We start from the raw sequence: 16,476 nt of genomic DNA, 5'->3' as shown, positions 1-16,476 counted from the left end.
TTTTCCTTTAAGATCCCCAGGGGCACGATATTCTGGTTCTGGTGGTAGCATGGAGGTGTTTAGTCCAAGTGAGGAGTGCTCAAGTGTGGGATGATTTGTAAGGTAGAAGAGGGTAAAAAAAGTTAAAGTGTGAACCTCCAGCAGGGCAGGTGGTGCTGTGAAGAGGGCCGACTATGGGTGCCGATGGGCGGACGGTAAAGCACCGCAAAGTAGACCCCCTTTAAGTGTTGCCAGGGGCACGATAATACCCTCCATGGAGGTTGGGTGCTGCTGCTGTGAAGAAGGCCGACTATGGGTGCCGATGGGCGGACGGTAAAGCACCGCAAAGTAGACCCCCTTTAAGTGTTGCCAGGGGCACGATAATACCCTCCATGGAGGTTGGGTGCTGCTGCTGTGAAGAAGGCCGACTATGGGTGCCGATGGGCGGACGGTAAAGCACCGCAAAGTAGACCCCCTTTAAGTGTAGCCAGGGGCACGAGAAACATCCTCCATGGAGGTTGGGTGCTGCTGCTGTGAAGAAGGCCTGACTATGGGTGCCGATGGGCGGACGGTAAAGCACCGCAAAGTAGACCCCCTTTAAGTGTAGCCAGGGGCACGAGAAACATCCTCCATGGAGGTTGGGTGCTGCTGCTGTGAAGAAGGCCGACTATGGGTGCCGATGGGCGGACGGTAAAGCACCGCAAAGTAGACCCCCTTTAAGTGTAGCCAGGGGCACGAGAAACATCCTCCATGGAGGTTGGGTGCTGCTGCTGTGAAGAAGGCCGACTATGGGTGCCGATGGGCGGACGATTAAGCACCGCAAAATACACCCCCCTTTAAGATTCCCAGGGGCACGAGATTCTTGAGGGTGTGATCATCTTGGTTTAGTCCGTGGGGGAGTGCTTAAGTTCGGGGGCCCGGGGACCCAAGGTGCTCGAGGTTCTGGAGGTACATGGGAGGGATCCTGGAGCTCCTCAGTCCGTGTTTTGGGGTTCTTGGAGCGGCCCCGAAGAGGTGCCTTTGTCGGTGTACCTAATGGGTAAGAAAGCCACTCTACACAGGTCGTCAAATGTGATTGAAATGGACAGAGTCCTGTACATTTCAATCACTTTTGATGGGATTCGTGAGGTGTGTTTGAAAGGGCCATATCTCCCTTAAATTCACAGCAAACTTACCCATCTTTCACACACTGATTGCTGGGTAATACAGCCATGTGCACACTGTATTTGAAGTAATCTTAGCCAGCTTTCAGACACTAATTCCTGGGGAAGAAAGTCACCCTGGACGGGTCGTGAAATGTGATTGAAATGGACAGATTCCTGTACATTTCAATCACTTTTGATGGGAGTCGTGAGGTGTGTTTGAAAGGGCCATATCTCCCTTAAATTCACAGCAAACTTACCCAGCTATCACACACTGATTGCTGGGTAATACAGCCATGTGTACCCTGCATTTAAAGTAATCTTAGCCGACTTTCAGACACTAAATCCGGGGTAATAAAGGCCTGTACATCTCCCTGTTTGAAAGGGCCATATCTCCCTTAAATTCACATCAAACTTACCCATCTTTCACACACTAATTCATGGGTAATAAAGCCATGTGCACACTGTATTTAAAGTAATCTTAGCCAGCTTTCAGACACTAATTCCTGGGGAAGAAAGTCACCCTGGACGGGTCGTGAAATGTGATTGAAATGGACAGATTCCTGTACATTTCAATCACTTTTGATGGGAGTCGTGAGGTGTGTTTGACAGGGCCATATCTCCCTTAAATTCACAGCAAACTTACCCAGCTATCACACACTGATTGCTGGGTAATACAGCCATGTGTACCCTGCATTTAAAGTAATCTTAGCCGACTTTCAGACACTAAATCCGGGGTAATAAAGGCCTGTACATCTCCCTGTTTGAAAGGGCCATATCTCCCTTAAATTCACATCAAACTTACCCAGCTTTCACACACTAATTCATGGGTAATAAAGCCATGTTCACACTGTATTTAAAGTAATCTTAGCCAGCTTTCAGACACTAATTCCTGGGGAAGAAAGTCACCCTGGACGGGTCGTGAAATGTGATTGAAATGGACAGATTCCTGTACATTTCAATCACTTTTGATGGGAGTCGTGAGGTGTGTTTGAAAGGGCCATATCTCCCTTAAATTCACAGCAAACTTACCCAGCTATCACACACTGATTGCTGGGTAATACAGCCATGTGTACCCTGCATTTAAAGTAATCTTAGCCGACTTTCAGACACTAAATCCGGGGTAATAAAGGCCTGTACATCTCCCTGTTTGAAAGGGCCATATCTCCCTTAAATTCACATCAAACTTACCCAGCTTTCACACACTAATTCATGGGTAATAAAGCCATGTGCACACTGTATTTAAAGTAATCTTAGCCAGCTTTCAGACACTAATTCCTGGGGAAGAAAGTCACCCTGGACGGGTCGTGAAATGTGATTGAAATGGACAGATTCCTGTACATTTCAATCACTTTTGATGGGAGTCGTGAGGTGTGTTTGAAAGGGCCATATCTTCCTTAAATTCACAGCAAACTTACCCAGCTATCACATACTGATTGCTGGGTAATACAGCCATGTGTACCCTGCATTTCAAGTAATCTTAGCCGACTTTCAGACACTAATTCCTGGGGAAGAAAGTCACCCTGGACGGGTCATCAAATGTGATTGAAATGGACAGATTCCTGTACATTTCAATCACTTTTGATGGGAGTCGTGAGGTGTGGATGAAATGGCCTGTTTAATCCGATTTTGAGCACTCTTTTCCCCGCATAAACTAGTTTAAATCACCGTTAAACACTTATTTTGTTGATGTCTATATAACCGACTTCCCGCTATGCATTGCGGTCGGTTATATGGACACAACTACCCTGGCACTAGGCAGACCGCGGCCGGTAGTAAATGTCCAACCAGTGTTCCACCTGGTCCCTAGGGTATGTAAGGCAAATGTCAGCCTTATGAACGTAGGTACCGTGGGACTTGCCCTTCACATGTACGGGAGTCCGCTCAATGGAAATGCGATGTCAAGTTCCGATGTCAAGTTCCTGTCAGCGGCTAGACAGATGTTACCAGTGTTTACCAGTGTTGCCAGGGGCATGATAACATCCTCCACTGGAGGTTGGGTGGTGCTGCTGTGAATAAGGCCGACTATGGGTGCCGATGGGCGGACGGTAAAGCACCGCAAAGTAGACCCCCTTTAAGTGTAGCCAGGGGCACGAGAAAAATCCTCCATGGAGGTTGGGTGGTGCTGCTGTGAATAAGGCCGACTATGGGTGCCGATGGGCGGACGGTAAAGCACCGCAAAGTAGACCCCCTTTAAGTGTAGCCAGGGGCACGAGAAAAATCCTCCATGGAGGTTGGGTGGTGCTGCTGTGAATAAGGCCGACTATGGGTGCCGATGGGCGGACGGTAAAGCACCGCAAAGTAGACCCCCTTTAAGTGTAGCCAGGGGCACGAGAAAAATCCTCCATGGAGGTTGGGTGGTGCTGCTGTGAATAAGGCCGACTATGGGTGCCGATGGGCGGACGGTAAAGCACCGCAAAGTAGACCCCCTTTAAGTGTAGCCAGGGTCACCCTGCATGCGTCGTCAAATGTGATTGAAATGGACAGATTCCTGTACATTTCAATCACTTTTAATGGGAGTCGTCAGTATATGGAGCTTAACCCATAATTCCCGGACGTTCCAGGCCGAATTTGGAAGCTCATATGCGGCCTGCCATGCGCCTCCACCCGTGGAAAGCAAAAAAAAGTAAAGAAAACGGTCAATTATATGTTAAAATAATCAAAAATGAAGTTTTTGAAAATTCTCGAAAAACGGCTAAGTGCCAACGGGGGAGGGGGTCAAGTCTTCGGCGCTTCGGAACGAAGCCCCGGAGACTTTTGCACTCCCCCGTTGCAATTTACAACGGAGAGGGGAAACGAGAGCTCCCCTCCTCCGTCCAAAAAATTCATTCATCTTTTCCAAGCTACCATCTGCACAAAATCGGAAACCCGGTTTTTGAGAGCACTTAGAAAAAAACGAGCTATTTTCACATGATGGGGAAATCATGGAGGAATGTATCCGCCTCATGAGCACTTTGGATCGGATGAAATTGTTGCCTGGAGGACCCCCAATCATGGTTCTCACAAAACTTTAAGTTTTCAAACTGGTCTCTGGAGGAATGCAAGGGGAGTTGTCAGGGGACTCTACCTGCCTCAAGAGGCACTATTTTGGGATACATTTTATCCATTTTCACCCCTTTTTATGGTTCTTCCAAAAAGTTAACTTAGACTTTTTCCGACTCTGGAAAAAGGTAGGGGGAGTTGTCAGGGGACTCTACCCGCCTTTTGGAACACTATTTTGGGATACAATTTATCCATTTTCACCCTTTTCTCTGGTTCTTCCAAAAGTTGACTTCAACTTTTTCCCACCCTGGAGAAAGGTATGGGGAGTTGTCAGGGGACTCTACCTGCCTTTTGGAACACTATTTTCGGATACAATTTATCCATTTTCACCCTTTTCTCTGGTTCTTCCAAAAGTTGACTTGTACTTTTTCCCACCCTGGAGAAAGGTATGGGGAGTTGTCAGGGGACTCTACCCGTCTTATGGAACACTATTTTGGGGTACTTTTTTCCCATTTCACCCCTTTTTTCTGGTTCTCTGGTTGTGGCGGCCTCGCCCTGGCCGTCCACCCTCTGGGTACCTGACTCCCCTGCCTCCTCCGGGGGGCAGTTGAGAGGGGTTCAATGCCTCCCCGGAGGATACTGTTATCCCGGCAACCCGCCAGCAGATGAAAAGACCCACCCCTCCGCCTCTCCACCTCTTCTGAGGGATGAGGGAACCGCGCGGGGGTCTGCTGGAGGCTACTGCCGGGTGCTCCGTCCTGCGCCTCACCGGGACCCTGACTCCAGCGCGGTGTGGCGGCCTCGCCCTGGCCGTCCACCCTCTGGGTACCTGACTCCCCTGCCTCCTCCGGGGGGCAGTTGAGAGGGGTTCAATGCCTCCCCGGAGGATACTGTTATCCCGGCAACCCGCCAGCAGATGAAAAGACCCACCCCTCCGCCTCTCCACCTCTTCTGAGGGATGAGGGAACCGCGCAGGGGTCTGCTGGAGGCTACTGCCGGGTGTTCCGTCCTGCGCCTCACCGGGACCCTGACTCCAGCGCGGTGTGGCGGCCTCGCCCTGGCCGTCCACCGTGCGCCCTCTGGGTCGTACCCGAAACTGTCGGGTATCCTTTGGGAGAATCAGACTCTGGAGGAACGTGAGGGGAGATTACAGGGATCTCTGCCCGCCTAACGAGTGCCTAAATGGGACACCGCACCATGATGCAAATGAAAACAAACACTGATTTGAAAATAAGCTGAGTGCGTCTTTCGTGAGTCTTTTCACGCTTCCTTCTTTTTTACCCACGATTCTGGTGACATTTCCCGGTACCGAAATGCTCAAGAATACAGGTCGGATGGCGGTCCATTGTCCGATCTGCAATAGCTCCTACCGTGCCCTGAGCAAGCACCTACAGAGGAACCATGGTGTGCGTAACTTGGATGAAAGAAAAATTCTGCTGTTGTTGGCCAACGGACGGACCAACATTAGGCTCCATCCCTGTACCATTCTGGGATGCGAGTACCGCGGCACAAGGCTGGATCGCCACTTGGCCAGAGACCATGTTGAGCTGGCCCGGGAGGAACTACATGTGGTTCAAAATCAAATGAAAATGACAGTGGCCAAGAAGGAGCTTTATGAACTCCGAATGACAAACCCCACCATAGAAATGATTACCGCTTGGGCTGTTGACACGGTGGCAGACGACGATATACTGTCACAACCTCCACCCTTGTCCCCGGTGAATGAATGTGACAACCCGGACTGCAAAGAATGGAGGCTGGAGGCTAACGCAGTGAGGGCTCAGCGGGACATATATGCTGCTGAGGTGAAATCCCTGCGCTGCAAGTTGCAGCAGAGGATAAAGGACAAGCGACAGAGGATGGATCAGCGGGCCGGGGACATGCCCGCGTTCGATGGGGAGGAACGAGAGCGGGTCATTCTGAAGAAACGACCCCGACCAGAGTCGACACCAACGAGGCTGTCCAAGTCGAAAGGTCCCTCCTGCAGCAAGTCTCCCATTCCTGCCTGCAGCACGTCTCCCATTCCCGCCTGCAGCACGTCTCCCATTCCCGCCTGCAGCAAGTCCCACACTGGCTCTCACACCCATTCATCCAGCTCCTCAGAGCCTGCATCCATCCATACCGAGGCCTCGTCAACCTCCCCTCCCATAAATTCCCCCTGGTTCCGGGGCAGGGGCCGGGGAAATATAATGCGGGACATAACATTCCCACGGATCATGGGTAAGTGTTTTGGCTATGTGACACATGCAGTTTCTGTAACACATCATGTGTTGTCATTAAAGTACTGTTTATATTTCACAGAGGAGTATCTGCAAGGATACCGGGAGCATTATGCAGGTATCGACCCACCAGTGAGGCTCCAGGAAAACACAGTCTCCAAACTAAGCAGAGTGAAGTCGTTCCTCAGTTTCATGGCACACGGTTTCAATCGCCTGTCTGACTGGCTCTTTTTGAGGGATCTCAAGAGGATACGCGGGTGGTCCCGGAGCCTGATGAAGTCAAGCCTTCAGGTCACGACCTCCGACTTCTACATCAAGAATATATCACACTTTCTCAAGTACATGGCCGACACACCGTGCAAGGGGAGCAGGCTCAGCCAAACCGACATGATTTTAATCAAACGGGAAGTAGTTGCCATCCTGAAGTCCCTGAAGAGAAAAGTACTTATCCACCAGATGCAAGTGAAGCGTGACAAGATGGAAGGTCTGCCGAGCCACAACGACCTAATGACATGCTTGACTTCGACCACCACTCGCATCCCTCAGCTCCTGGATGTGATGGCCAGCAATCCGACTACCGCGACCCGGACACTGCTCTATGGGTATATGACTCTTCATTGGAGCTGCATTTATGGCCACCGTCCGGGGGTCTACTCCAACATGACCAACGCCGAGGTCCGAAAGGCGGATACAACTGGCACTGCCTTCGGCTACCTGGTTCATGTGAGTGCTATTAATCAATGTATTTATTCTGGCAGTTATATGCATGATTGACATTGTATTGACACTCTCTATCTCTGTCATAACAGGTAAGTAACCACAAGACGGCCAACGCGTTCGGGGAGGCGCAGCTGTACCTCACCGTAGAAGAATTTGGATGGATGAAGAGGTGGCTGGAAATTAAGGGTACGCTGACCTGCACCCAGAGCCGTTACTTTCTGTACACAGAGGGGAAGAACCCGTTCAGGAAGCTTGTCTACTCCCTGAGGTTGGCATGGGCTGATGTGGGGCTCCGCAGTCCCATTAACTTCACCGACCTCCGCACAGTCCACGCCGATAATGCGAAGAGGTTTCAAGACAAAGGCAACCGCCAAAGAGTGAGTGATTTCATGTGTCACAACACTGCAACTGCGGACAAATTTTACGCGAATAATCCTTCTTTGAAGGAGGCTGCGGACATTCGGTTGCTCTTCACAGAGTCACTGCAAGCAGCGGCGGCGGCATCGACAGCAGCAGCAGCGGGAAATGAAGACACTTTTGCGGGTATTGACATCGACAGTGACAGCTCTGGAGAGGAGCACAGCCCGGCTCCCTACCAAGACTCCCTACCAAGACATGTCCCGAAGAGGGACCAGTCACTGGCCGAACACAACCCCTCAGACATGGGTGAAGAGAGGGTGCCATACTCTGCCCCAACTTCACCCACTGTTGCCAGTGATCAACTTGTAAATATGCAGTGTGTTGTTGTAATCAGTCCCCTTGTAAATACGTTATATCCTGTTTGAAAGTATTTATTACTGTCAATATTACTGTAAATAAAGTTTGTTAAAATTACTAAGTCTTCTGTTTTTAAATCCCACTATGGGTTTTCTTCCTTTAAGATCCCCAGGGGCACGATATTCTGGTTCTGGTGGTAGCATGTAGGTGTTTAGTCCGAGTGAGGAGTGCTCAAGTGTGGGATGATTTGTAAGGTAGAAGAGGGTAAAACAAGTTAAAGTGTGAACCTCCAGCAGGGCAGGTGGTGCTGTGAAGAAGGCCGACTATGGGTGCCGATGGGCGGACGGCAAAGCACCGCAAAGTAGACCCCCTTTAAGTGTAGCCAGGGGCACGAGCAAAATCCTCCATGGAGGTTGGGTGCTGCTGCTGTGAAGAAGGCCGACTATGGGTGCCGATGGGCGGACGGCAAAGCACCGCAAAGTAGACCCCCTTTAAGTGTAGCCAGGGGCACGAGCAAAATCCTCCATGGAGGTTGGGTGCTGCTGCTGTGAAGAAGGCCGACTATGGGTGCCGATGGGCGGACGGCAAAGCACCGCAAAGTAGACCCCCTTTAAGTGTAGCCAGGGGCACGAGCAAAATCCTCCATGGAGGTTGGGTGCTGCTGCTGTGAAGAAGGCCGACTATGGGTGCCGATGGGCGGACGGCAAAGCACCGCAAAGTAGACCCCCTTTAAGTGTAGCCAGGGGCACGAGCAAAATCCTCCATGGAGGTTGGGTGCTGCTGCTGTGAAGAAGGCCGACTATGGGTGCCGATGGGCGGACGGCAAAGCACCGCAAAGTAGACCCCCTTTAAGTGTAGCCAGGGGCACGAGATTCTTGAGGGTGTGATCATCTTGGTTTAGTCCGTGGGGGAGTGCTTAAGTTCAGGGGCCCGGGGACCCAAGGTGCTCGAGGTTCTGGAGGTACATGGGAGGGATCCTGGAGCTCCTCAGTCCGTGTTTTGGGGGTTATATGGACCCTGTACACTAGGCATACCACGGCCGGTAGTAAATGTCCAACCATTGTACCCTCTGGTCCCTAGGGTATGGAAATGGACCCAGCTAAGGTCAGTGACGTGGCTAATTGGCCAACACCAGACAATAGAAAGAAAGTTCAGCAATTTTTGGGGTTTGCTAACTTTTACAGACGTTTCATACGCAATATCAGTGCTATTGCCTCTCCTCTCCATGCCCTTACCTCTCCCCATGTTCAGTTTGTGTGGAATTCACAGGCAGAGAAATCTTTCCTGGAACTGAAGAGGAGGTTCACCACAGCTCCCATCCTGACTGTACCTGATCGCCACCGACAGTTTGTGGTGGAAGTGGACGCCTCCAACGACGGCGTTGGAGCTATACTGTCCCAGATATCAGCGGGGGACAACAAACTTCATCCGTGTGCTTATCTCTCCCGTAAGCTATCTTCTGCCGAGAGGAATTACGACGTGGGAAATCGGGAACTGTTGGCGGTGAAGATTGCTTTGGAGGAGTGGCGGCACTGGTCGGAGGGAGCGGAGCAGGATTTCCTGGTCTGGACGGATCACAAAAACCTGCAATACATCAGGAAGGTCAAACGCTTGAACTCTAGGCAGGCCAGATGGGCTTTGTTCTTTAATAGATTTAGGTTCACTCTGTCATATCGACCTGGTTCACAGAATGGAAAGCCTGATGCACTCTCCAGAATGTATGATCCTGAGCCATCCCCCAAGAGTCCAGACCCCATTCTGCGGCCAGACCGAGTGATAGGGAGTGTGACTTGGCCCATTGAAGCCAAGGTCAAACAGGCTAACAGCGGGAATCCTGTTCCTAAAGGGTGTCCTCAGAATCGCCTGTTTGTTCCAGGGACACTTCGTTCTAAGGTGATTCATTGGGCCCATACATCTGTTCTTTCCTGCCATCCTGGAGCCAAGAGGACCCTCTTTATGGTGAAACACAGATTCTGGTGGCCTGCTATTGGGAAAGATGTGGCAGAATATGTGTCAGCATGTCCGGTGTGTGCTAGGAACAAGACGTCTCGTCAAGCTGTGGCAGGTCTTCTCCGACCTCTGCCCATTCCCAACAGACCATGGTCGCACATTGCGTTGGACTTTGTGACAGGATTTCCACCTTCGGCAGGTTACACCACAGTACTCACAGTCATTGATCGTTTTTCCAAGATGGTACACCTCATCCCCATGTCCAAATTGCCTAAGGCAAGAGAAACAGCACAGGCCATGTTGTCCCATGTTTTCCGTATCCATGGTTTCCCAAACGATGTCGTTTCAGACCGAGGCCCACAATTCGTTTCACGTTTCTGGAGGGAGTTTTGTCGCCTGATCCAAGCCACTGTGAGCCTGACGTCCAGATACCATCCCCAGTCAAACGGCCAAGCGGAGAGGATGAACCAAGAAATGGAGACCTGTTTGAGATGCCTGGTGTCCCAGAAACCTCCCTTTGTCTGGTGTTGGTTCGTCTTGTGTTATCATTAGATCCATGCCTGTTTGCCAGAGATGTATATTGCAGTACCTAGTAGATCCTAGTGATTCCATGGAGAGTCCTAGTAGAACCTAGAAGTATAATTGAAAGCTTTGGTTTCTATTCAATAAAGAGTATTACCAAGCAACAGAATCGAGCATCTGAGTTCTTACGAGTCCATCGTATCAGTGATTAGGTACACGCTGTATTGTGAGAGCCGTGACACACAAACAGGAGAGTTAAATACCCAGCTGTTGGTGACAAAAAGCTGTCGGGAAATGGTTTGCCAGGCGGCTCATTATAACCCCATGTCAGGTTACCTAGGGTACGACAAAACACTACACCGGATCATGGCCCACTTTTATTGGCCAGGAATTCGCGCAGATGTGAAGCGGTGGTGCGCATCTTGCCGTGAATATCAGCTGGTTAACCTGCCTGCCACCCCATAAGCGCCTTTGCGCCCCATACCATTATTTGAGGTGCCTTTTGAGAGAGCCCGTGTGAGATAGAACGTGGGTTACTTATTGTAACCCTAGCACTATAAGCACAGGCGGAGCTCTCTACCTAGGGGCCCTGTCTTTCCTATGCCACTCGCTGAAGAGGGTGTAGGATGACAGTCAGGAGGGGGAGCTGCCTTATATACTCTGAGGCCTGCACGCGCATTCAGGTAGGCTCGCCCTGATTGGCCGGCTACAATTATGCAAATTCAGTGTGTGAACGCTTGCGCATCATTGATGAAGACTAGTACCCAGAGAGTCCATGAGTCTGTTCCGTAAGATCCAGCATGCGGGAACGGCTGTACAAGGTTTCTGTGAGTGTTAAACGAGTGTAATGTGTAACGGTAATGTCAGCTAGCTAACATTAGCTAACAAGGTACACTCCCGTTTTTTGTTTTAGCAACTAGTTTTTCTCGTTAAGAACTGCGTGATCGCTGTGTATGTTGTGGATAACATTAGTGTTGGCAAGGACAAGGTAAAGAAAAAGGAAAAGGAAAGGGAGGTACTTCGGCTCTCTATTATGCAAGGTGAGGGAGCGCCTCGTGCTCATACTTGCCAACCCTCCCGATTTTTGCGGGAGACTCCCGATTTCATTGCCCTCTCCCGGTTTCCTCCCGGGGTCATATTCCTCCTGCATTTCCCACGATTTCTGACAAAATCAGATTTACTCACCACTGTTTCCACTCGGACTTTAATACAGCTACACCATTGTTTGGTTTCCATGGTAGCGCGTCTCTTTAGCAGCGCGCAAAACTCAAAGTCTGAGAGGGTGAGGAAGATAGTCACAGAAAACTGAACAAGAATCGACAACACGACTCTCTGCTCACTCTGTGGATAAAACCAAGGTAATGCTCTTTTCAAAAGCTAAAAAGACACCAGAGCCTGTTTTAGATATTGTAACTACGCAAGGAACCAAACTTGAAGTTGTTGCCTGTTACAAATACCTTGGTATCTGGCTTGATGATTGTCTCTCTTTTAAACTTCATGTCAATAACCTGCTTAAAAAACTGAGGGTTAGGTTAGGGTTCTTCTAAAGGAACAAGTCCTGTTTCTCGCTGGAGGCCAGGAAGAGGCTCTGTGACCTTTTTACCTGTGCTGGACTATGGTGATCTGGTCTATATGAATGCACCTGCCAATTACCTGAGCAAATTGGATGCTGCGTATCACAGTGCTCTGAGATTTGTCACAAATTGTAAAGCCCTCACTCATCACTGTACACTGTATACCAAGGCAGGTTTACCATCACTCTCTGTACGTACGGAGGCTCAGTCACTGGTACACGTTTATCTATAAAGCTTTGTTGGGTAAACTCCCGTATTATATCTGCTCTCTGACAACACAGAGAGTTGCAAGCAGCTATTGTCTGAGGTCACATGATGTAGTCTTTTTAGATGTGCCAAGAGCAAGGACTGTCTTAGGTAAGACAGCTTTTATGTGCGCAGCTCCACTTGCTTGGAACAATCTTCAGCAAGAATTGAAACTGAGCAATCTCATTCCTCTGCATGTTTTTAAAGCTAGGGTACATGAAATGCTTGCTGATACAATGGGCACTTGTAAATGTCTATAACTATGTATCTGTATCCTGTAAATATAATGTATAATGTCCTTTATTGTTTTATGTTTCATGTGGAACCTATATGCTGCAGGTCTCCCTTGAAAAAGAGATCTATGATCTCAATTGGACCAATCTGGATAAATAAAGGTTTGAAATGAAATGAAATGAACTCCTTTCCAGCCCACACATATGCTCCATCAAGGATGGCGCTACAGGCCGCAAGGCAGTGCACTTACCACTACAATAAGCATGTTAATGTTAATCTAATACAGCTCCGGCGATGATCCATTAGCACCCCCCCCCCCGCGGTGGTTTTGAAATGCTCCCGATTTCTGAGGTCTCAAGGTTGGCAAGTATGCTCGTGCTGTCCCGTGATCAGATGGCAAAGTTAACTAAGACTAAATACACAGAAGGGTAATCACAGGACAAGACACAGCTGGGGAGGGGAGGCAGAAACACAAGGGCAACAGGTGAACAATGAGACAATCAGACACAGGAGGGAAACTAAAGACAGGAAGGCAAACACATGAAGTAGGATCAGACAAGACACAAGGAGGACAACATTTCAAAATTAAAACTGCGGTCACAGACGTGCACGCAGTTGTGGGCGGGCCTTCGCGTCCGAGCGCCTGTAGGGGAGGGTCGCTGGTCGTCCCGGCCTCAAGCAGATGTGTGCGTGTCCTCCGAAATGAGCCGTTCGTAATTTCTCAAACGTTCGTGTCCCGGACTGCATCTTCCCCATAATACTCGGGCATGCATGTGAGTGGTGGAGGAGGGGGTGGTGGAGATGCAGGGCCTTCAGCAAACTCCAACAATTCTGCAGCAAGCTGCTCCCTGACAGTCTTCTGGGTGTGAGGCTTTGTCCTGCTGCATCTAACAAATGTGGAAAAACAAAGAGATTAGATTAATTCATTTTTCTTCTCTGTTCTGGCTGATAGCTCAGTGAGTTTGTGTCCTACAGTGATGATACTTATAACAAAAATAATCTGTGGAGTATCAGCTTTCAGATGATATGCAGTTTGTGCAGAAAACATTAAGTTTTAAAGGTCGTTTTTGCTAGTTAGCACCGGAAGTAGCATCTGCCCGTTTTAGCTAAGGGCTAATGCTAACGCTTCTTGTGAGACTTTTGTTTTGTTTCGGTAAAAATAGTTCTTATCGTCAGTTAGCTGAGATTCTTCTCTTTAATCTGGTATAACACATTAATAGGTTTTTAAATATTAAGATGCTCTGAGACACAGTGTCGTGGAAAAAAAAAACAGGGTCCCCGCCGGCTTAACAGGTTAACCGTGGCGTGCAGTGCGTTGTGCAGACGTTCTGCCCTTGACTGTTTGTTTACTCAATAAACGCATCTCCTCTTGATATTAGGCCATGTATGTTCCATACTAGTGGAGTTTGCTTTTTGTTGTTGTGTTTATTGATCAAAAAGCAAACCTTCAATACAGCTGTTATGTGGTCAAGGTAAGTAAAGTAATAATTGAAGCTGTGTATTGGTTAATATTAGCGTATGACTTAAAATGAAAACACCACAGCATTTCACATTGGACGGAAAGGGTATTCCGTAGGGAGAACACTTCTTGTTTATGATTGGACAGAGCCAGCCAGACAGCACTGCTGTGATTGGTTGTTTTTGCTGCCAGTGAAGAAATGACGCTTCGTGATTGGTCAACGTCCGACAGCGCAATATGTCCCAACCGGTCCCTCCCAACACATCAGCCGTTAGCACACACTCAGAGCTCACAGCTCCTCATATCTGTTCAGAAACTGGACAAAAGTTAAATATGTATAAACCACAGATGGCGAATACAGTCGCTGCTTTATTTATGTCTGTATGACGTTGTTGTGAGTGTGGACGGAGCAGCTACAGGTTAGTTTAGCCTGATGGATCCGATTCCATTCTGAAAACACGCATTTTAAAAGCTTTTCGCCTGCCGTCTTGTCTGCAGACTTGTCAAAGCATTAATTCATTCATGGTTTTTACTAACCGTTATCAGTATTAGTTACTGCGGCATCACTTTGAAACGTGTATTACAATTAAATCACTGTCAAATATGTTCATTTTGTTGTAGTTGGTATCTCCTATAGGATTTACATGGAGATACTTCCCGCCCCCTCTCCAGCGCGTCTTGTTTGAATGACAGGAGCAAACACAGCTGACAGCCGCGGTGAAACTCAAGCGATTAGAGCGATGCGAATATTGGGTAAGGCAAGGCAAGGCAAGTTTATTTATAGAGCACTTTTCAACTCAAGGCAATTCAAAGTGCTTTACAAAAAAAAAAATGAAAGACATTAAGCATTAAAAAAGAAAAGCTAATCAAATAAATATTAAGGAAAAATACATGGATAAAAGTTACAGTGCAGTCTAAAATATAAATAGTTCAATTAAACATTACAAGAAAAAGTACATGGATAAAAGTTACAGTGCAGTTTAAGATATGAATAGTTCAATTAAAAGCAGCGACAAAAAGAAAAGTCTTCAGCCTGTATTTAAAAGTAGTCAGAGTTGCACCGGACCTGCAGGTTTCTGGGAGTTTGTTCCAGATATTTGGAGCATAATAACTGAACGCTGCTTCTCCATGTTTAGTTCTGACTCTGGGGACAGAAAGCTGACCAGTCCCTGAAGACCTGAGAGATCTGGATGGTTCATAGTTTAGCATGAGGTCAGCAATGTATTTTGGGCCTAAACCATTCAGTGCTTTATAAACCAGCAGCAGTATTTTTGAAATCTATTCTTTGACACACAGGAAGCCAGTGTAAAGACTTCAGAACAGGAGTGATGTGATCCACTTTCTTAGTGTTAGTGAGGACTCGAGCAGCGGCGTTCTGAATCAGCTGCAGCTTTCTAATAGATTTTTTAGTGAGACCTGTGAAGACACCATTGCAGTAGTCGAGTCTACTGAAGATAAAGGCATGGACACGTTTTTCCAAATCCTGCTGTGACATTAGTCTTTTAATCCTAGATATGTTCTTTAGGTGATAGTAGGCTGATTTAGTAACTGGGTAGTCTACCATAGTATTTACATGGAGATAAGCCCCTTAAAAACCATTAATTAATAAAGCATTAATTCTGTGTTTACTCCTGTGATTCAAAAAAGACGCTGGAGAGGGGGCGGGCCGGATCTCCGTGTAAATCGGAATCGGATCGATCAGGCTAAACTAACCTGTAGCTGCTCCGTCCACACTCACAACAACATCATACAGACATAAATAAAGCAGCGACTGTATTCACCATGACATAGACAGTCTGTGTTTTGCATATCTTTAACTTTTGTCCAGTTTCTGAACAGATATGAGGAGCTGTGAGCTCTGAGTGTGTGCTAACAGCTAACGGCTGATGTCTTTGTCCAATCACGAAGTCATTCCTTGATTGGCAGCAAAAAAAAACAATCACAGCAGTGCTTCTCTGGCTGGCTCTGTCCACAAACAATATCACAAACAATAAGTGTTCTCCCTAAGGAATACCCTTTCCGTCCAATGTGAAATGCTGCAGTGTTTTGTGAAATGCTGCGGTGTTTTGTGAAATGCTGTGGCGTTTTGTGAAATGCTGTGGTGTTTTGTGAAATGCTGCGGCGTTTTGTGAAATGCTGTTGTGTTTTCTGAAATGCTGTGGCGATTTGTGAAATGCCGTGGCGTTTTGTGAAATGCTGTTGTGTTTTGTGAAATGCTGTTGTGTTTTGTGAAATTCTGTTGTGTTTTGTGAAATGCTGTGGTTTCTTGCACTTCAGGGCCACCGTACCATAGAGATGTTTTTATTTTAAAGTAAATTCAGATGGAACATAGTAAAAACATGTAAATTCTAATGTCCGCCTAAAAAAAAAAAACATTACTTATAGTGAAAACCACCCTTGAATGATGAGTTTAGTAGACTAAAAGCTTTAGGAATCCAAACTATAACATATAATAAGTACCCTGTATCAAGATTGATGCAAAACAAGTGAAATTTGACCTTTTTAAGAAAGGTTTAGAAAAATAAAGTCCACCTCACCTCTGGGTAATTTAGGAACCATCAGTTCCATTTGAACGTTTTCACTGTAAAAATCATTGTATTACTTTGTATTATCACTATAGGTATTCATTCCATCCAAATACAACTGTTGTGAAAAAATAAATAAAATAAAACATACTCTGTTATCGTCTTAGGCCCCACGGACCCGTAATCGCGTCATTTTCAGGAAACAAC

The sequence above is a fragment of the Pseudochaenichthys georgianus genome, unplaced genomic scaffold (assembly GCF_902827115.2).
Source record: "Pseudochaenichthys georgianus unplaced genomic scaffold, fPseGeo1.2 scaffold_350_arrow_ctg1, whole genome shotgun sequence".
Lineage (NCBI taxonomy): Eukaryota > Metazoa > Chordata > Actinopteri > Perciformes > Channichthyidae > Pseudochaenichthys > Pseudochaenichthys georgianus.
Note: the sequence above shows the minus strand (reverse complement) of the source record.